General features: G+C 37.0%; 1 protein-coding gene across 2 annotated transcripts in view; it reads right to left on the bottom strand.

The window, feature by feature from the left end:
* Positions 1–23,232, bottom strand: part of st6galnac3 (ST6 (alpha-N-acetyl-neuraminyl-2,3-beta-galactosyl-1,3)-N-acetylgalactosaminide alpha-2,6-sialyltransferase 3) — a 99,345-nt gene that overhangs the window by 25,926 nt on the left and 50,187 nt on the right. The window lies entirely within an intron of this gene.

The following is a 23,232-nucleotide window of genomic DNA, read 5'->3' as shown; positions in this document are numbered from 1 at the left end:
GAGCTGATAAACTCTGAATTCCTTCCAGGGGATTATATGTTTATCTGTATCTTCATTTGTTAAGGAATATATAGTTTTATGGAGGACATCTGTTAAGCTCTTCTGTAGGGGTGAAAATAAAGAATCATTTCCATTTGAGAAGTGGTTCCAAATTTTCAGCCAATATGGAGCTTATCGAGGTCTTTTTTAAATACTGGTATATTTTTCCCGACAGTTGATGTTGCAAAACAATGTTTACCTCATGTAATTGTACTGCTGAAAACATACAAGGAGGGGTCATGGCAGGGATGAAGAAGCAGCCTACTTTTAGTTGCTGTGGTGGAGGCAAGTCAAAAAGTAAAAACATGAGACAAAGGCTTACAAATCTGGGAATCTCCCTTTACTATGACTTTGTAAAGACAGTCTCATGGGTGGTCATCATATCAAACTCGTCTCAGGTTTTCAAACTAAACAGAACACAATGTCTCTGGTGTCTGTGAGGCTGTGATAATCACTCAGTTCTCAAACACAGTAAAAGGTTAGGTTAGGACAGTAATCTCATGATTGAATGCATGACATAATGTCTGGAAAATAATCATTTCATGTAAGGGTACAAACACCAGTAACTTGCTGCATTCAACCCACACAGGCTTAAAATCCATGGATGTTGTGTATGTGACACTCTACATGAGTGCTACTATCTCCTTACTGAGCAGCACACCCACTACTGAGGAAAAATAGATTTCTATGTTACACAGGAGGATAAGCAGATTTTTTTTTCCTATTAGAAAGAAAAAACCTTCATGAAAATGAAATATTCTTTCATTTTACCGTTCATCTACAAACTACATCTAGAATTTACAAACAGAACACTAGACCAATAATAAGAATCGATTGTAACTTTCAGCATCAAACCTTCCACTTCTGTGCAGTTACATAGTAAATGAGTGTACATTTTCCTCTTCTCACTCACCTAAGAATTTATTGATTATATCTCCTTAGGTGTTGTAGTTTTTTCCATGGAGTTTTATGATGAACTTTAGCGTTTATGAGCTATTTTTCCTGTACATACCTCAGAGAAGTTATGTCCTCAATCTTTATCCTGGAATTTATGATACTTAAGTAAATTAAATGAATTTGTTATAGGAACATTAGTTTAAACATTCACCAACATAATGTTACTATAGTAATTACAAGTGAAAATCAAATTGTAGGAACAGAAAAATATTGTCAATAACTGTCAAATTGAGTGTACAACATCAATGGGCTAAAACTGCCTATGTCACAGATTTTCTTTTACTGTTTCAATACCTGATTATTTTTAAAATTAGATTTTTAAGATTGCGCTCTTTTGGCCTAGTTATGCTAGAGGAGGGAACCATCTGAAAAATATTCATGTCTACAGCTGTCAACCTTAAACTTAAAATGAGGAACAAGGTGGAAAGCTGTGATGTTTCATGTTATGACATGTTAGTCCAGATCCCGGCTGCTGTGTTCACTGACACTTTGCATGTGGAGAGCATCCATCATCCTAACTTGCTTGACACTCGCAGCCGTTGTCCCCTGTCGGGTTTACAAAAAAACCTCATACAAATACCCAAATGACCGACCAGATGGTGTTAAATAGTCAAAGCCGAAAAAAAAAAGCATATTTTTGCAGCTTCACAGCATCCCTCCTGCCTCCTTACGGTACCACCCACCCCTGACGTGTGCAGAGTCCACAGCAAGGGGCCTTCAACTGATCTCCTCATCTCCGCCTGGCAACCAGCACTTTAATAATTCTCTCAGAGTAAGAGAAGGAATATGATGCTTTTATCCCGACCACAGCCGCAGCCGTTTTCTCTCATTAATTTCATAGCACCCCAGTGAGTCTGAGGTGGAAGACCAAACAGTTTAGTATGTTTTAATCCCATTTTTTAGCCCACCAGCCGATAGGTGGTGCTGTGACTGGTGTCGTCATTGTCGTTGTCTTCGTTGTTGTCTTCGTTGTTGTCTTCATTGTTGTCTTCATCATTATCTTCATTAATCAATTTCTTCTCTGACAAAACTACCGGTTGAATTCATTTCAAATTTTATATGTAGCTTCCTTGGGACAATGTCTACAAATTTTTTTTCATAGTTTTGAGATATTTTGATTTTTGACAAATTTTTTAATTATTTAAATTGTGTCTTTACTTATAATAGGCCATATTTTGATGGCTTATAACATGGAAATGGTTAGAGATATCAATAAAGTTACTATTGAGCACTGATAAGAAGTCAAATATAGACTTTCATGTAATTTGTTGAGTTACCCTCCAGTGAAAGTACAACCCACTTCTATTAGGAGATTGATCTCCTGCGTCAAAACCACAGGACTCTAACATACCAGCAGAAACTGACAACCTCGCAAATTCAACTTGTTATTGATTCTTGATGGAACATGAAGGTGAGATACAGGGCTATTGGTCCCATTTTTTAGGTCTAATGTGAGTGTGTCTTGACTTTTGATTTTAGAAGCAATCTTCCTTTTTATATGGTCCCAAGCAGTAAAATGTGTTATTCCTATTGTGGTCTTACCTTCCACTTAGATACCATTGAACTCTTGTTACAATTCATACATAAGCGATATCATGTATTAAATAAAAGGTGCAATGCATAGGATTTAGTGGCATCTACTGGTGAGATTTTAGATTGGAACCAACTGAATACCCGAGTGGCTGACCACATGATCCTTGTGGTCCTTGAAATGCATCCACAATGCATTTTCATAAAATCAGTCCGTCATTCCCATTACCTTTAAAATGCAATATTTCAGATGCAGTTTGACAGAATGTCTTTACATTTGGCTCAGATATTCACTTGCAATTAAGAAGGCACTGACAAACTGTCGCTAAAGATCAAGGGTCAAGGTTTCTGTGACCTCATTTTTCTTACTCTTGTGAATGCAATATCTCAGGAACACAATGATGGACTTTTTCTCTAATTAGGTGTCTAAGGCTGGGCAATCTCTCCATCTCAGGTTGTGATTAATGTTAATTTGTCATATGATCTACTTTTCAGAGGGATGATGCAGATGTATCATTAAAAAAATAAATAACAGCACTGTCAAAACCAAAAATATCTTACTCGCTGAACATTTTTATTTTATTTAACATTTATCTCTGTTATTATGGTATTTTATAGAGAGCATTGCACTAACCTATGGAACTGTAGCAGTGAAGTCACTAGCACAGGTCACTAGGCTACTGAGTTGATCTCAGTCTATTTGGAGTGATATTTTAGCTTCTTTCCCACTAAAGTGTTTGGTCTTGGTCTGCATTAAATTGTAGAGTTTGTGTTATGATGAAGAATTAAGTGAGCTTCTGAACTCTGACATGCAAGGAGTTTGTTTCACACAAATGCTTATATCAGAGTTTTGTTTTTTTTAAGTGTTTTATTCATTACTAAACTCTGTTAGTAATTAATAGTAGTAGTAACAGTAATTAACAGAGACACTGCCACTGTTATGTTAGATTTTTTTTTTTTTTTACAAAAAATAAGGACTTGTGCTTACTTCATCTAGATATTGTCAAAATAGAATGATAACCTTGGTCCAAAATTATGCAAAAATGCAGAGTTTCAATGAACAAAAACCCATCACACACAGCCTAAGTATTCAGAAACCAGAGCAAAGCAGTGGGAAAAGTTGTTCTATTTCGGTTGAATTCACCAACATTTTTAAAGGTAAAAAATGCATGATACTGATCGTGGATTGTGATTCTACCTCAAAAACTGTCATATGACCTTTTGGCCAGATTGCCCAGCCTTGTTTGAAACAAAACTGTACAAAATATATTTCCGGTCCTAAAAGTGCCTGGACAAAGATACAGAAGTAGACTGATTGAACAGGTCTTGTTTTTGTGATATATTTTGTCAATAGTAATCATATAAAGTCCAAAAAATATGGTTACTACTACTAGGTCAACCAGTTCCTGCTATTCCAATCAGTGCTGGTGTCTGACATATGGACTCAAGTGGGTGTTAGCTGCATTAGTAATGCAGCACAAGTCAGATGTTAGACTATAGTTCTCTTGTCTGCATTGATACAATAAAGCAAAAACAAAAAGCAAAAATATCACAATAGTCAGTATTGGTAACACCAAGATGGTGGGAGCTCCCCAAACCAAGTTCAGCTTGGGACCCCCTTGACTTGATCTCCCACCCTTCCTTTTCCAAGGATGAAAGACATTGTACGGTAGCCATCATGTGAATATAAAAATGCTAAAGCTACCATTTATTTCCCACTCCATCTGGTAGAAAGGGCTCATTCTTAACTAAAACACTATTGTTATTTTTAGGTGAATAAAAAACACATTTCTATGAATGCCTCAAAATCTCACCCACTGGTCCTTTAAATTTATTGCAGCCTACATAATGCATAATTACTTTGAGATCCAAAGCATGATATTACTTTTAAAACTATATACCTGTGTGTTAATATTACGTTTCTAATTCTTAATAGCCAAAAGCAGGAGATAACATTTTTTATCATGGGGGCAAAAAAAAAATAAAAAAATGTGTGCATGGTGTTGTAATATCATTTCCATTTATTCTTTTAATTGAGTTCAAGTGATTGCACTCACATGCCTGAAAAGTGAGTCAGAGTCAAAAGCAGTCTGCCTGTTCTGATTTCACAAAATCGCTGCCCACAGATCATTTCTCTGTCTCAGTCACACTCCAGCAACACTTCAAAGCTAATTTTCCCTCTGTTTTGTTTGGAACAATAGGCCACAACTGATATTTTAAACTGATTATATAACCTCCTTTCTCAGTTTAAAAGACAATGCCAGATTAGTCAACTAGAGCTGAGCAAGGGAAGCAAAAAGTGGCACACAATAGGAATATTTTAGGTTGCATTTTAGGATATATCACTAATCTTTTAACTATAAAAGTCCTTAACAGTCACCAGCAATCAAAAGCATTTACTGATCTAAAATGTTTTATAAATTTTAACTATCTTCTGCAACATTGACTCACCAACAGAACCCATGTAGTTTGACAAATGACAGATTTGTATAACTCATTGTTGTCGAACAGGTGTTAAACTCATTTTCTTTCAGGCTCAACATTCAGCCCAGTTTGATCTCAAGTGGGTCGGACCAGTAAAATAATAGCATAATAGCCTATAAACAATGACATCTCCAAATTTTTTGGTGCAAGAGATTAACATTAAATTATGAAAACATTTACATTTACAAACTATCCAAACAAAAAAACAAATGTGAACAACCTGAAAAAAAAAAAAAAAAATTCTTTTAAAAAATAAGTCCAATTTTAACAATCTTATGCCTCAACTTATCATTTATACATATGTATTATGGATCAGATCTATAAAGGCACGAAACATTTAGTGAGAGGCAGAATATTGTTACAATTGCACTTAATTTTCTTTAGACATTTCAGGTTGCTCATATTTGTTCAGGTTATTCATATTTTATTGTTAAAGGATAATTTGTTAATGTAAATATTTTCTGAATTTAATGGGTTTTTTTTTCACTAAAGCAAAGAGAACAATTTGGAGTTGTCATTATTTGTAGGTTAATATGCTATTATCTTAATTCAGATCATATTGGTTTGTATGTGGAACCTGAACTAAAATGAGTTCAACACCCGTGACCGTTAATATCTTCAGTGTAATTTTTGCACTTTGCAAATTTATCCCAGGCCAAATTAGAACCTTTGGCAGGTTGGTTTTGAGCTTTAGTATTTTTCTCTTTTCACATAATGACCTTTGAATTTACTCTCAGCTTTTACATGCATCTACATGATCAGTGCATTCAATTTAGAAAAAAATACCTGATTCACATTGAAAAATGCCAAATGAGGGTTATATTATAGTAAATGATGATAAATCACTTGGAAAGGATCAATGTAGGGGCGAAATTATTTAGTCGTCACTAAAATAATTCTGGCTCTTTAATTAATCTGCAGTGACATGCAATGAAAATACTTCCTATTTGAGTTCAATTTTTAATTGTTGATTGCTGTTGGTATTTGTTAATATACTTGCATCACAATGAGTATTCAGGTTCTGTCTATTTTATTTGTACTGAATTTAATTTATGTGGATTTTCTTTTTTTAGTATTTCATATATCACTTTATACACTTAAACAGGTTAAGACTAGACTCTTACATGAGTTTCATTCACCGTATGTATTGTGCAAATTCACTTGTTCACAAAGGCAAAGTTATTGCTGCTATATCATCAAAGCGCACTATGGAGCATCTATCCTGCAGGGCTGTCGAAGGACCATCCACCTAGAAGTCATTCACACTGGACAGGCAAGGAGGCAGGTAGTCCCAGCACCTGCTTCAAAACTAATTTAGTCCACTGTCCACATTCAGCGTCAGAGCTGCGAGCATCACAGCAGCACAACAGCAACACATAGCTCTGCATCACCCATCTCAACTTCCATTATAAGTACTGTTGTAATTAGCTCTTCTAAGACAAGACTGTGTAGGTTTGTGTAAGTACCCTGCAGGAAGATAGACCCAGAAACTCAATAAATAAATTAAGAAGAAAAAAGGTGGTAAAAATTTTAATCCACTGCAGGTTTAATGCTGCTGCACAAGAGAGCGAGGCTTCAATGCTGCTGCACATGCCAGGAAAACAAGTGACAAATATCATCCATTTTGATATTCTACACTAAAAAACAACCTCCTACATTACAACATGTCATAAGGCCACAAGATGCATGTATGAGATGTCGGAACCCACATGAACCACGGCTTCTGGTAATGAGTGTGTACTTTGGTGTCATGGCAACAAGCCACCTGTCAACCAGCAGCCTTCCCACAAACCACCTGTCATCTGTCATCTGTCATCAACCATAATTCAAGTGGTTTATGTAATGGTGGATGGATTAAAAACAGACTGAATGGCAACTTCAGTCGACTCTGAGAGAAGAGGAAAAAGCTGAAAAAACAACAACAAAAGGAATATTAAAAAGTCTCGTCTACTGCACTAAAATCGAAATGAGTAGTAAGTTTAAATGCTCATTATTATCTGATTTCTCATGTAGCATTTTCCTGTTAATAGCAACTATTTTAGTATTCTTTTTTTAATTTATTTTGTGGGATGTCCATCAGTGTCCATCTTTACTTTTACACTGTCTGTACTGTTTTTATAATACTGCCCTTCAGTATAAATTTGCAGTTGAAACTATATCAGTTTCACACATCACTGCATTGGTCTGATAACTTGGGAGTAAAATATTGAAGCTTCAGTTCATCTTGAGTTCAAGATAGCTTCTGCACGCACATCTGCATGCTTGATAAAACAAGTTCTCTGTTAGAATAAATAAGTAAAGACAAGCAACAAAAAAACTAAACACACACACCACCAGACAATAAAAATGCTTTAAATCACATTTAAGAAGCTACATGGAACAACAACAAATTATAAATAATTGCAACGGGTGTAACTATTGCTATGTGTTGCAGCTCTCCACTGACGAAAACACAGGCTGTGCAAGGAGACATACAAGGACACTTGAATAGCACAAACACCCTAACAGTCGTCACTTTGATTCCAAGTTTTGATTTGCTACATATGACTCCACTATTCTGTTTTCAGACTCTTTTCCCCCACATTTCTATTCAGCGCTGCCACTGTCAAATACAGGTGAAAAAAGCACCAAAGATACAAACAGCATTCACAGAAAAGTTGGCACCCTCTCTAAAATGCAACAAAAACTAAGATTTGTGGTTTGTTAATTTGTTTGAACATTTATTTAACTGACTCATGGACTGACCTAAACTCAATTAAGATGGTGAAGGCAAAACAGTCAATAAGTACTCCGCACTTGCAGGAAACTGTTCTAGACTGTTGAGAAACAAATCTAGGTGTGTCTGTCATTAAGCTGAGATAATGCGTAGAGTGTGCAAAGCTGTTATAAAGCTAAAGGTGGCTATTTTGAAGAATCTAAAATATAAAACATACGTATATACAGTATAGAACACAGTTTGTTAAACACTTTTTTTTTTACAACATAAATCCATATATGTTCTGTTAAACTGTAGTTTTGACAAATCTACAATGTAGAAACTAGTGAAAACAAAGAAAAAACATTGAATAAGAGGGTGTGTCACAATTGTTAACTATATTCATTCATTCATTAATTTTCATTTTCTTACCGGCTTAGTCCTCTGGAGGGTCACAAGGGTGAAAAAATATTTACTCATACAAACATGCAAACTCCACACACAAACTCGGCCAGTGCTGGGTTATAAGCCAGGATCGTCTTGCTAACCACTGCATGAATGAATGAATGAATTTATTTTTGGTTTGTACATTAATCATTAGTACAATAAGTACAATAATTAGTCCAATAATTTGTACATTAGTACAATAATTATAATAAACATAAAAACCAAGAAGCAAAAGCTTATTTTTTGCCCATCCTTTTCACCTGATACACTGCTTACATTAAATTAAATGTGTCCAGCATTGAGCATTCTCATTAAAACAAAAAAAAAAAATCAACAACAAAAACATATCACCCATCTCAACTTAATATTCCTGAATGATTTATACTTTTTTTTTTTTTTTAAACTTTGTCAAAGAAGTGAACAACTTAAATTCATCATTAAGTTCATTCCATAATTTCACACACACAACCGAAATACATCTAGACTTCACATTTCTCCTCACTTTAGTACATTCAAAAATATAGACCTCTGAAATTATAATTATGCTCTCTTCATTTAAAGAAGTCTTGACTGGAATTTGGAACAATTTTATTTTTTACTTTATAAATCATCTCTACTATTTTAATATATACAATATCCTGCAACTCATATCAACATCTAATCCATTCACATCCAAAAAAATATATAAAACAAGAACTACATAAATATCCACATCAACTTATAATATCCCATATGTTTAGCAATGTTTATCCCTCATCTTCCATATACCTATTTAGAAATACATTTTTACACTGTACCTCTTTTTAAACATATTTATGTTTGTACTTTGCTTTATCTCTTGGTCCAGACTCCAGACTCTTCCATAAAGAGAAAGAGAAAGCTGTAGATAATGATTTTTTTCATCTTGTAATTATCATTATTTGTATTCATTCCACAGTTTGATATGCACATACTTTTCATTGTTGTTCTTACTGTACTGCAAATATAAAGTACTCAATATAAAAACACATCTGCCTTGTAGCCACCGTAATGTTCAGCAGTAATCATTTTGCATCTTGTTTGTTTAAGAGCCAAAGTGACTATTTGTTGTTTTGTATTGTTGTCGTAGAGTTGCCAGGCAATCACGTTCTTCCAATCACAGTCCCGCACTTAACTCATTACCTTTGCACATTTTTGTCTCAAGCTGACAGTGAGATAAATTTGTCACATTTAGGCTGACAGACAGTTCTTCCCCACACTATTCCTATAGTGTCATATTTAGATAGACATGTATGAGTGCGACATTAGATTTCTTATTTCCACAAAGCAAATAAAAAATAGAAAAGAAAAAAACAGCTCACTTCCCCGCTTATTGTCTCTGTTCCTTTCAGATGTGACCAAGGGGACTGTGACACAACTATGGTATGGTTTTGGGCTAATCTATAAATTGCTGTTCAAGAAATAATTGAATTAATTGATAAAGCATGCCGAACATAATTTCAGATTTTAATTCAGACATAAGGACAAACTGAAAATGTTATTATCACACACTGAGAATGTATCTTTCTTCAGTTCACAGAGCAGTATTACTGATAAATTGCTGATAAGCATCTGTGAGTAAAAGAAGCCTGTCCTTTTCCACAACCTGAGCCAAGGCCTTAACGTACTTCACAGAACTAAATGGCTTTGTTTTTGTAAAAAAAAAAAAAAGAGAGAAATGAATGCATCGTGAAGGTTGAAAGGGTAGTCGTAGCCTCTTTTTTCAGCAATATGGAACATGCTTTACCACTTAACATCCTACTCCCTTTACCCTCAAAGACAATCAGAGCTTTAACCTTGGCTGTGGTGTGTTTTACCCCTTAGCCTTAGATAGAAACAGCACTACCAAATGCCTTTAAAGTCATTAACCAGTCAAAAAAAAACCCTGAAAGACAAGGGTAAGCAGCTGCGCCCATTTGCAGTCTCGTCTCATTTTAAGGTTTAGAGGTGTACCGCAATTGTATGAAGAGCAAAGGGGAGTAAAAACAAAGAATTAGTAAAACAGACGAGGACCGTCTAAAGAGATTTCTCCAGGGATTGAGACAAAGACCTAAGATCCAGAATTACACACAGAACTACTGATTATCATTGATTTAAAGCTCAATAATCAATTAATCTCACTTGTACCGCTGAATAATTTAGTGCCGCTTTCTCTTCGGCATAACACCTTCAAGAGTCTCCCAACAGGGAGTAATCCCAGGCAAAAGTCCAATAACTGTAGAACTATTAAGCTCTCCCTGGACGATGAGGCTGCTCTTAAGCCAAACTGGGTCTCCTCTTACAGTAAAGAAGATTTATGGAGGCGCAGAAGAAAATGTGTTACGACCTTAATATGCAAAACCCTCTTACACCGACAATGCCGCACAGCTCCCAGTTTTACAGGAGGCTTACAGTTAACGCTGCCCCGACTTTACATTTTCATGTTCATCACACCTCATTATGAAGATGGAAAATGACAATGCACACAAATCACTAACCTGAAAGGTGTGACAGACAGAATAATGAAGAAATCATTCTACCTTTACATGTAATCTATCTATCTGTCTGTCTGTCTGTCTGTCTGTCTGTCTGTCTGTCTGTCTATCTATCTATCTCACATGAAGAAGAAGACGATAGGAATTATATAAAATTATTTTATAAAAACATGAATATTTATATAAACAGGCTGTACATGATACAGCCCATGAGTATATCTGCATTCAAGTGTAGAATTAAAATGTTTTTGGTCGTTTAGCGAGGAGTCAATCTATCTATCCACACAGCAGCTTCACAAGGATCTTTTGACTATCCACCATACTCAAGGCAATGTGATGGAAGACATTGGAAAAATATGATCATAATATATCTTCCCTATTGATCAATATTGCCTGACAGTGGAAAAAAGAGGTTTCATGTCTGCATCCTTTCGGTGTAGATATTAGGTGTTTTAAATAATACTGGTGGTAACTTTTGAGCACAGATTTCTGAATTCATGGAGTGTACTAGAGTGCAATTGTTGTCTGTTGGCATCCATGTGGTCTGCTATTCCAAGCAATGGACATTTCAGCATTTACAAAGTCCAATGAATGCATCCCTGTTCCTTTGCACCAAGACAAAAACAGTACCAAGCAGGACCAGAGCAGTGCAAATGTGAATAAAGCCAAGGCAGGTTTTTTGTTTTTGTTTTTTCTACATGACTACTTTGGTACAAACACTCATCTGTCAGTGTACCAAAGGGCCTTTACTTGCTAAATAGAAAAATCTACCTTCACGTGGTACTTTGTGTGTGTTTATTTCTTCTGTGTAACAGGCTGTTAGATCTTTCTCAATTGAGTGTAAATATTTGAAGCTTATTGTTGTCAACATAAATTTATTTGTGATCCCTCCTTGAGACTGTTTTATCACTGAGCTCTATTTCATATAAACACTCTATTTTTCATGTAAGTGGATGTATTTACTTATTCATAGTCCACTGTTTATAAAGATGGACATACTGACAGTTCTCAAAAAAGGAACGCCAAAACATGTCAAGTTCCCCTTGCAGCTTCTGTATAAGTCAATAGAATTGGAGCAAAATCACTAAAAGTATTTCCCCAAAACATTTTAGGTAGATTTCATCAAGCTAATTTGTCAGTTTGTTTTTACTGAATTGTTCAGTGTTATAAAAAAGAATCCATCAGAAGTGAAAAAAAAAAAACAAATCAGGCTGCTAGCTAGCGGGTGGACATCACATCCTCCATCCATTCTGCTCATGCTCAAAATTGCATTACTGAATCAACATGGCAGTTCCTGTAACCATGGCCTTGGCTTCACTTCTACACAGCCTGAGGAAATGTTGTTTACACAGTCTATGGTTCACACTACATACACTATGAAGGACAAACTTTACAAACGGTTTATGTTTTCATTTTTCTTCACAGCCACTCATTGTGGTATTTCTAAATTGTAATGGTTATGCTACACACACATATTTTATTGTAAGGAAACATGGTTCTTAAATATGATATTAATGCAGATCTTGAACAGACAAGCAGAGACTCTGCGTTTTTATCTACAAACCATATATTAAAGTTTTACCACAAATCTGCAGAGCTGTATAGATGTCTGTATAGATATATAATGTTTACATATAGTATGTATGCATCCACATCAGTTAGACTCAAAAGGTTGCACTGAAAGCTGACGAGAAAGTAAACCCTCTAATTTTACACTGCTGTGCAGGAGTACTTGAAAAAAATGACACTTGAATTCTCTCACTGGGATTACTATGATTTGTGTGTCAATACGTTATAAATCGAAAACAAAAAGTGGTGCAGTAAATGTTCACAGATTAAAAAGACCTCTGAAAGCTTGTGTTTGTCAGGGAAAGCAAACGGCTGAATTATTATTTGCTGCTGGCTCAGAAACTCTCATGGCTCTGTTTGGGGAGCTGAGGCCTTGACAATTTTACAAGCAGATTTTAATGCTGCTGCCAAGCAATGATTGCTTCTCTTTTCACACAGGGCTGTACAGCTATAATCTGAAGTGACTAGTTCACATCCAATTTAGAGTTGAACATATAACAGAACATTACTGACAGGATGCATTACAGCTGATGCTGCACAGAGTGTTCTTCTTACTTTAGACACTGAGAGGAGATCCATCTTAGTCCAGTAAGTGCATTACTTGACATCACAGCGCCATCTCAAATTATGCAGCACAACCCATATCTACAATTTTATGTTTTGGCCTAGTTTACAGTTATTTTGCCATGATCCCACAGCACACCAAGGATAAAAACAAGTTTTTAGCCAGCCTGAACATCAGAGAAAAGCTTGTTTAAGTCAAAGTGTTAGAGGGTCCATGAGACATGTAGAGTGAGAAGGTTATGTGTTCTGTCAGGAGACTTAGGAATCTGCACCTGCTGCAGTTAAAATGTCAAACAGCAGCCTGGGAAAAAAGACGAGAAAGAGAAAGAGTGGGAGGTAGATAAAAATTTACACTATATACCTGTGAATCATTCTTGTGCCTGACCACAGCAATCCACATTAAACAAGTTCTCAGGCTCTCACCTTCACAGCAAATACCTGCGACTACAAACACAGTCACAATGATTACTTTTTTGCAACAATGGTTTGCACAATGGTTTCTTCACATAGGTGTGTGACCTACTTTATACCTACATTGACATTGTCAGAAATGCACATTACTGTTCCCAGTTTTTATATATTATTATATTATACTACCATTGCAGTTTTGATTGTCAGATGATTTAGTGCTGGATTTGAATTGAAACTTCCCTTATATACCTTGAAACATGGCCCTGATATATGTCTCTGTGCACCTAATTGTCAGTGAAAAGAAATTATTCTTATGCCTCTTATAAAAAGTTTTGGTTTCTGTTTTAATGCCCTGCTTTATATTCAACTGCATGTTTGCAGTGTTTAAGTTTTCTTTCTTCCTCACCAATTCGTACTCTTTTTTTTTTTTTTTTTTTTAAAGCCGTTGTAGCTATACTATATCATTTCTCTGCAGAGGCCAATAAAGTTTCATCTTCTATCTTCTTATGCCTTAAAAGAACAATATAGCCTTTTCCAAGGACAAATCTAGTGCTTAAAAGGGATGTAAATATGCAAGAAACTATCTCAGTGACACTGGAGCAGGGACATATCTTTAACGCTCACAGACACACCTTGGAGCTTTGTATTATGAGACTATTTTATCTATTTATAGCGTTATTTTTCTGAAGCCACAGAGGTATTTGATCTAATAAAGCTTATTAGATGGTGATGGGTTCTTACAAGACTAGTGATGCAGGTGTATGTCTGGGAGATTTCACCCGGCGGTGCTTATTCAATCAGGTGCGGCAAAGCAGAACAAAAACTGCATTTACTGCTTTTGTGGCTGCAGGCTAACCATCATGTCTACCTGTGTTACTGGCCAGCTGGTGGAATAAGAATACATGTGAGTTGGACATGATTTTGTTAGGACCTACCATAGAGAAGATACAGCATTTACAATCTCTTGAGGGCAAAGGCAGAGAGAAAAGAATAATGTCTAAAAAGTGATATGCCAGTGATGTTAGTCATTTGCTGTTTTTTCTTCCACTGACCTTTAATTAAATGACTTTTCATTTAGAGCAAAGTCTAATCAGGCATAAAATGTGGGAAAAAATGGGTAAACAGTAGACTATTGGTCGTTTAAATCCTCATAACACACTTGTGGCCCAGATAGCTGGTCAGAGTGGAGCAGAGAAAAAGCAATCCATAGTGAGTTCAATAAAAGACATGGTTTTCTTGGTCTACTGTTAGTCAAATTGTTAAGCTCCACACTACATAACCCAAACATCCATGGTTAGATTTCAGCCTCAGGCTTTTGTTTTCTCTGCTCCCTTGGTTTCCTCTCGACTTGCAGCTTTAGACAAAATCATAAAAAAAAAAAAAGGAAACAGAAGTGTCAAAACTTGACTGGCCCACGCAAAATCCTGAAGTCAAGCTCCTCCAGCAACATTAAATAAACTTGAACACCCAACCACCTCTAGTTTGATTGACAAGACTGTCCATGATCAGGCTGTGTCATAACTTAATTATGAGCTACTTTTTCACAGACATGCTTACAATGTGCAGACAAGAACTGACAATGAAGCTTCTATGGTTTTCTGGAATGACAAAGGAAGATCAAACATCCATTCTCAATAATTTTGTTGACCTCCTCAGGTGGTAAAATATGGGCACATAAATGTACAAATACTTTGAAGACAACAACACTTTACTTGCTTTGCTTTCAGCTGACTACTTTCCTGTTTGGCTCTGCAGAACGCCTCATTGCTCCTTCAAACAGGGTCACAAGAACACAGAAAATGACAAGTTGCTCATCCCCTCATTCCTTTGAGAGAGGACACTGCATGACTTTCTTGTTCTTCTGAACTGACCGGTTATGACCCAATGAACAGCAACAAAGAACCCTGGGTTATTTGTGCTTCCACTTTCCAGTGGCTTCATTTAATAAGATAATTTCACAGCAATTACAAGCTTTCAACTTAGAAATGTAATGTCATTACACGCTTGCTCAGTGACAAATTCTTGGTTTGGAAACAGAGCAGCACTCCTGCTCAGTGCTGATTTTAAGGCTGTAACAGTGAGAATCGTGGCTTCGTGTGGAGAGGTGCGCAATGAATGCTCCTGCTGTCATTTCTCTTTAAACGGTCTGTCATGATAAGCATGAAATTACAGTTATGTGGTTGATGCTGCAAACATTGTTTCAATTGCCTACATGAGCCAATAGCAACATTCCCATTATCTGTAGCTTCTTCTTCTCTTGACATCCAATACACAAAGCAATTATAGATACAGTCACGTACTTTGCACTCTGTAAACAGAAGACCCTGCACTGGTAGAGACTCATTTGACATTGAAGATGCTGGTTGCTTTCTGTCACATCGAGACGCAGATTGCATCAACAAAGTTCAGTGAATAGGGCTTTCACATTCCTTCACTTTGAGATGAATATTCCAGGGTCAGGCAGCAATTTTCAGCACACTGTATGGAATACCACTAACTTAAAAGCAGCTTTGAAAACATTTTGTAAAGGTATAAGCATGCTGAAAAGAGGCCACAACAAAGAACAGCATCCCATCTCTGCAAAGTGAATCTGGGTCTCCGTAAAAATAATTTTTCTGTCACACAACCACTGATTCAAAATGCCTGGAATGAAACATTTAATTTAACCTAAACTTATCTAATAAATGTGTATAACAGTATTTTTTAAATAATATGAGCAGTTGTTGGTTTATCTTAATAACACCTAATTTACATAGTCAAAGTATGTCAGCCACAATATATTCAGAAAATAGGGTTGAAAATTGTGCACATATCAAATTTAATCCCAACAGAGAAACTCAAACATGTTATAATTTAATTATTCACATGTAAATGTCACAGTGAGTGGTAGTGGTAGTAAATAGGAAAAGAATCATCAATTATCACAGGAGATGTTTACATTACATCAGTGACAATTCCAATAACCAAGAGCCAACATGATTATTTTGTTGCCACAATTATCGATAAAAAGGAACCTTCATGTAGCAAAAATGTAAAAAGAATCATTTGCTTCATGTTGTGCTCAGTATTTATCCATTTTGCCCAAAATGCTTCTTGTGTGGTGTGTGAACCACTGAAACATTCACTCTTCATACTGAACAAGTGAGTGATCAAAACAAAATCTGACATGATAATTCTCTTTCTAACAGCTGTAAGTGAGATCTCCATGTGTTTTAAGTTTCAAGAGACTTTTATTGCAATTGTCTGCAAAGGCTGAAGTTGCATCTCCAATCTCAACCACAGAGAGAGGGACAGAGTGGGCTGTACCACCAGACCCTTATGTTCTCTTAAAAACTAGCAGCAAAAGCTTGTAGGAGGTGAAACACAGATGTTGCATTCATGAACAAGGATCCTATACTTTCTATCTGGAATTACTTGTACAGATTTATATTGTCCAGAGGCATTAAAGCATGAGCTAAACTCTAGACATCAATGGACAGCAAATATGGATGGTTATAACAACCATTTTGTATGTTAAACTGTAACTCTATGTTTTATTCATCTGTTTTATTACATTAATTACCTAAACATTTTGCACATTTTTAAAGCTTTCATGCTATTAACAACTACACTGATGTGTGACAGCACCTGGTAAGTCATTTTTATATCTGAAATATATTGCACTGCATTGTATTATTAACAGGAAAGTAATGTATATTCAATCCATTAAAGTTAATTAAATGCTATTAAAGCTATACCGTATGATGTGGCATTTTTACACTTTTCTTTTGTCATCTTAAAATGCTCCTAATAAGCGTGTGTCAAACTAAAATATAAAAGAAATCCACCAGGTTTTGAAACTCAAAAATGTTTAATTCTCATATAGTTCTGATAAAAGTCTGACCAATCATTTTAGTCGGTCCGAATAAAATAATTGGTCGAACCTGGCTGAGCCTCCTGTCAATCATCCATTACGGCCGTCCAGCATCCGATCCATTATCGCGCTCCGCATCTGATATGTGTCCCTCTGAATCTGACGCTTCAGTCATGCTGCTCCTCCTGTCACTGACCACAGTCTACTGTCTAGGATGTGTTTGGATAAAACTCAAATGCAAATGTGGAAGGGAAAAAACGGATTTATGAACAGAAACAACAACTAAGGGGAACAAACAGGAGTCTGATGAATGAAGGATGGAGATAAAAGTCCGGAAGTCTGGTGTACTGGACTAAACAGGTCTGCATAAAGCTCAGCTTTTATGACCGCAGTACTGATTCAGGTACATGTACTTGGTGTCACACAATGTAGGATTATGTAGGATGATAAATGTATGGACTATGAAACCTCAAATGTCCACGGAAAATTCGCGGAGGCCGCGCGTTCACAGTGCGCGTGCTGGGCACCTCATCAGCTGAAGACACTGACCCAGTACTGCACAGACCAGACCCTTACATTCAGGGTCTACTGATGGAACAGGGGCCGTGGCAGGTGGATGATGGATCTGATTACTGAGGGAGGGGTCCACGGACACGCTGAAGTGGACCGAACCTCCACTTCCACCTCCGCTTCCATCACGCGTATCAGGTAAGAGAAGGGGAGCGTCAGAGCTCAGTGACACTGAGGGATTTACATGCAGTTCTATCAGGCTGCCCTCCGCGTCGAAATCCGACGCGGAAGAAGGGGTACCCCCTGCGTCACATAGTGCCGAACGGGGCTCTGACCATGCGTCCATTTCTGACGACTTGGGATGAGCGGGCGGGGCTTTGGAGGGAGGCGGGTTGTTCATGTTCAAACTTTTAGTAAGTGCTGTGAGAAATGCCACATCGGTAGGTATAGCTTTAAATCATGGCAGATGCATTCAAAGACCACTGTTCAATCTCTAAAGGTGGAAAAAAGATGGGAATAAACTGATATGACATTTCTGTTCACCCAGCTGTTTTTAACCAGGTGCATGGAAAGAATTAAGAAGTTTATGCCAAATCAGTGCCTCAAGTAACTTCAAAAAGAACTATTCTGACTGGCTGAGCACTACATGGGGTATAATAAGCTTAACTATACATTTAAACAGCACCAAATAATGGTGATCTCGCTGTGGTGACTAGTTTCAGATACAATCCTGTTTTAGTTTTAATAATGTTAATATTAGTAATTGCTGTCTTTCCTTCATTGCATTATTTAAAGCAAACTGAAGTATTTAGTATAAAATGTGTTACACAGTAAACCTTTGCTAAAAATACCATTTAATATTGTTTGTTTTTTTTAATTACTTTTTATTTTTTGCTCTTAAAGTATGTTGACAATGGCTGAGAGCTGCATTTTATATTAGTTGCATAACAGCACTTACTTAGAACTCTGCTCTATCAAGATGTAAAGATGTAGTAAGTTCCTGTTTATCTCCATTTCACCATGAGTAAAACTAACCACATGCTGTAGCAGCCACTCTGCAACCTTTATTGTAACCACTACATCACAATGCTGCTCCTACTGTATTTTGCAAGGATAGATACATGAATTCAGTGCAAGAATTCAGAAAAAGTCAGAAACCAAATAGTTACATCTCAAACATTTAGCTTGTCAAGAGTAAAACCTAAAGTTCCTCCACAGACATTGAATGTGGATTCAGAATATCAATAGGTTTTATTTGAGTATTTCAATCCACAAGTTTTATTCCATAGGGATGTGCCAGTTCTGAACCAGAAAAATACCCTCTTATCACCCAAAAATCTCCATGGAAGATTGTCCCTTTTTCTTCTCCTCTTCGTTCACTATAGAGCAGCTCAAGGCTTTTCCAACATCACAAAAGGCCTCTCAGATCTACGACCCACCACTTACTCACATTCACAAATATTGAACACACCATGATTATAACACTGTGAAGCCGCTCAACTGATTTCACTCTAAACCCTTAATATTTTAGGATGAGCGAGCACTAACTGCCAGGGGTGCTTACACTCAGTAAGTGGACAGCTGAAGATTACGAAGTGTGATTACAAAGCTGTGACATTCGCGCCAATAAAAACAGATTAAAAATAAAATTTACCACATATTTAAAGGTCCACAAGAGAGGTGCCTCTGATATTAGGTTCATCTATGATTACTCAGCCCTGATGATGAACTACTGATGAAGCATCTATTTTTTTGTTTTTACCTCGGTTTGCTGTTAACCTGCGGCATCAGAACACCCTGTGTAGGACAACACTTGTGTTTTTAACAGTTTGTGTGATGCCTATGACTTATAGTTCATTGTCCCTAATTTGCGTCCAGTCTAAAAACAGATCTTTCTTTGCTCAAGTCATAAAACTCACTCACATGTCCTACATTTTATCCCTATTTCAGAGGTTTTCATATTACCACAGCTTTTCATCACACTCCTCTTTCTCTCATCTGACAACTACAGTGAGAGACCAAAGTCTTCATCAAAAAATAATCCCTCAAAAACATGTCACCTCTCAGATTTTACTGTCACACTTGCCATTTTAGTTTGAATTTCTGCACAGAAGCTAATTTCAAAGTAGACGTGACAATATAAAACGGCACACACAAAAAAAAACAATGTTAATCTCATTTCATGCTGTAAATGTAGCACAACGATGGCGAGTTTTAAGGTTAATCTGAAGAAGTTATTGACTAAAAAGATACCATTATTCAGCATTAAAAATTAACAATCATTGGCACAGTTTCACCCATTAAAGGCAGTGTAGAGGAACCTTTACGACCCCCTCTTCTTTTACTACCCTCAGACATGAAAGACCTAAAACAACAACATCTCTAATGATGAAATGTGTGAAATCTACAGTGTACTTTTTAGGGCTGCAACAGGATTAGGTTTTCATGGCAATACTTCAATCTCAGAAAATGTCAGTTTCATGGTAGTTTTTAGTGGTTACTGTGACCCTTAGAAGTCTTATTACAATTTAAACCAGGTGTAGAAGTCTCTGCTGTGAAAATAAATCAGCTGAACATATCCCAATCCAATAAAATTAAATAGGACATGTGTCACTGACAAGTCTGACAGACATAGATAAGCAGTGTACCACTGCAACCCTAGTACCTTTACAGGTGTAAGGAGCCTATTAATAAACATCAAAAGATTTACGAGGGTGTAACGTTGAAGAATTCTGACTGAGGATGGATACAACATATTTTACAATGTGAATGAACAGGCACTCACTAGGATAAATGAAAATGCAAACATTATCTGAAACAGTGGTAAGATGTCACACTAATCACAAATGGACACACCTTGCTATGATGGAGCAGCTGGCTGGGAAGCAGAGACCCAGGTCACGCAGGCCCAGGTGGCGGTGCTAGTAAGTGACAATGTGATTTAAGTCCTGTGTTGTTGCAAGGTGTGTTATCTACAGCCGCTAACAGGGCCGTAGCGATACAGTCCGACAGTCAACGACTGCAGCTCAGGAGGTAGCACTGATAACAGAGAGGCTCAGACGGTGCAACCTGCAGCGGCAGTGGGCTCTTACATGAATCAAATGTTGAAGTGGCTGTCAATGAATATACATCCAAGGCTGTAGACCCTTCATTGTCTTGACTTCTCTCACGTATTAACTGTGTATGTTTTTTTATCCTATAAAAGTAAAGAAGGCTGTTTGATATGCAGATGAATTTAAGAGGATCTACTTATGACTTTTTTATGAAGCCAGTCCAGGGCCGTTTGCTCCACAGTGATCGTGGTTTACGAAACTAAAAAATTACTCTTACTAAACTGAGGTGGTCCAGAAGTGTGCAAATATGTTGTGCAAAGAAAAAAAATAATTAACCATATATTCATAAAACCCTTCAGATACACCTGCAGGCAATGGTCCCTTTATAAGTAACAGTCCACCTGGAAATGTGGGCTTGTAGCTCGGGCTCTTAAGCCACTCCCTACATTTTCTCCTGATTGCTGGTGAATAAAAATCAAAGGTTCTATCCATGTCATACTCTAGCAATGCCGGTGCTTTGTACAAGTGTCACCACAGTATTTATATGTTTGTTTACAGCAATCAAGCTGATTGCTTCACAACTTGCCAAAATGATTTGGGCAATCAGTGAAATCTCCCTCCCCAGGATGTCATTTGAAAATGGAAGGTTGATAGGTGAATGTCATTTATTTACTAAACTTTTGTTAGGGTGAATTTGGCCCACTTTATGATAAGGACTCATAATGATGATAGGAAGTGTAATGACTGTATGAGTGCTGTCACTGGCATTTTTCCAGACTCTGTCAGTTTGTACGGTCAATATGTGTAGCTGGTGAAGATGTGTGAGTGAGGTGACTGGAGAAGCCATATGTCATATGACTTGTGCCCGAGGGAATAGGCTTCCTCACACACGGGTAATATCATTTCACACAGGAATCATTTCCTAAAACAAAGTCAATGCATCATTTAAAATGGACTAAACTGCCGCTGAAAACTAAAAATAATTATTTACAAAAGCAGCGAGCTTCAAAGTCTTGAAATCCAATCCCATTACCCTGGGTCAAAGTCTTGTATCTATCCCACTAACATCCCTGTCTCCAGAGATCTAAATTATATATCAGAATAGCTGCCGTATGGTGATTGTGAAATAGACACTCCATAGTCTACAACTGATGATGGCAATTTCATTAAAAAAATTCCCATAGTATATTCAGGGAAAGGTAAGTCAAATTCTCGAGATTTTCCACGAATCACAACCTGACCTCATTCTAGCATTTCAACCGCAGCGCTCTCTACAGCGGACACCTCTCCTCTGCACTCCAGGGATAGGTAATAAGATGGTGAGACAGCACTGATGAAATATTGAGAGGAATTCAATTTGAGATTTGAGTTAGATTATATGTTTTACAAGTGACATGTACTCAAATGTACTCAAAACAAATAGCACTATTGGCTTAAACACCAATGATAAAGTTGAATTCTAAATATGATATGAAGTGATATCATTATGCATATAAAGAGTCCTCTCACTTTTGATTTTTCCAGTCTGGTTTTAATTCACCTGGTTCACCAATGTCACCGCCTGGCTGTTTCTGAAATGTCCCTCAGCGATCTGTACAGGTGTCCATGTTCTCCCATTGAATTTGTTTTATAGATCTCAACTTCTGCGTGGGAGGTGCTCCGTCTTTCAGGAACACAACAGTTAGAAATGAAGCTCCAGAGCCCTTCAACCTCTGATTTATCTTAAGATTAATTTCCTCATATCAGTCGAGAAATGACTGGCCTTCCTCTCTCACAGACCCTTGACTTCTGGTTTTAAATTACTGGATGGGAAATGGTTATTCGGTCAGCTGAGGAGTCAGCCAGCCTGTGAAGCGTTCCGCCTGATCAGCAAGCTGGTAGAGGTGCATCTCCTTGTCCGCTCGTGGCAATCTGGATAATTAGAGTTGAGTTCGATCACTGTTCCATCTCCGCTGAACTGATGATTATCCCCTGCACCGTGCAGCAGGTGCTGACAGTAAACCAGTGAATGCATGAAGAAATTACTAGAAAAGGCAGACAAGCTGCTCCAGTGAGTGGATTTTTAGACATTATTCTGCAATGGACATGAAACATCTAATTTACATGCTTAAATGAAGAATATAACATCATGGGTTTTCTTTTGTATTCTTTCATGCTGTTGCAGATTTCAAAGATCAAAGAAATTAAGTTGCCACAGCTGAGAGAGGTACACAAGCAACATTTTGGGGGATGTTTTGTATATGATCATAAATAATAAACTCCAGATTAAGGTAGAAGTGACTCATTTTGCTTCCCTGATTATATTAAAACACACTATACATTGTTAGCGCCCTCTCTTGAGCTAATTTAAAAGGCTGTTACCCTGGACACTGCATTTCCTCTCACCACTGGAATATGTGCAGCAATGTTTCAGACAATCACAAACAATAACACAGACAGGGAAGAACACATATAGACAAGGCTGTGGGTCCTCATCACATATTCATTAGATGTGTTCCATTGTTACACCTCGAGTTCAGTCTCTGTTACCAATCAGTAATGATTGAAGCGCCGCATCACACCCAGGAGGATTATGTCCTGTAATGAGATTCTTCTCCCTGAGCATCCATCCCTAATCCCACATCTCTA

The sequence above is a fragment of the Sphaeramia orbicularis genome, chromosome 17, assembly GCF_902148855.1.
Source record: "Sphaeramia orbicularis chromosome 17, fSphaOr1.1, whole genome shotgun sequence".
NCBI classification, from domain to species: Eukaryota; Metazoa; Chordata; class Actinopteri; order Kurtiformes; family Apogonidae; genus Sphaeramia; species Sphaeramia orbicularis.
The sequence above is the reverse complement of the archived record's forward strand: the minus strand, read 5'-3'. Positions and strand labels throughout refer to the sequence as shown.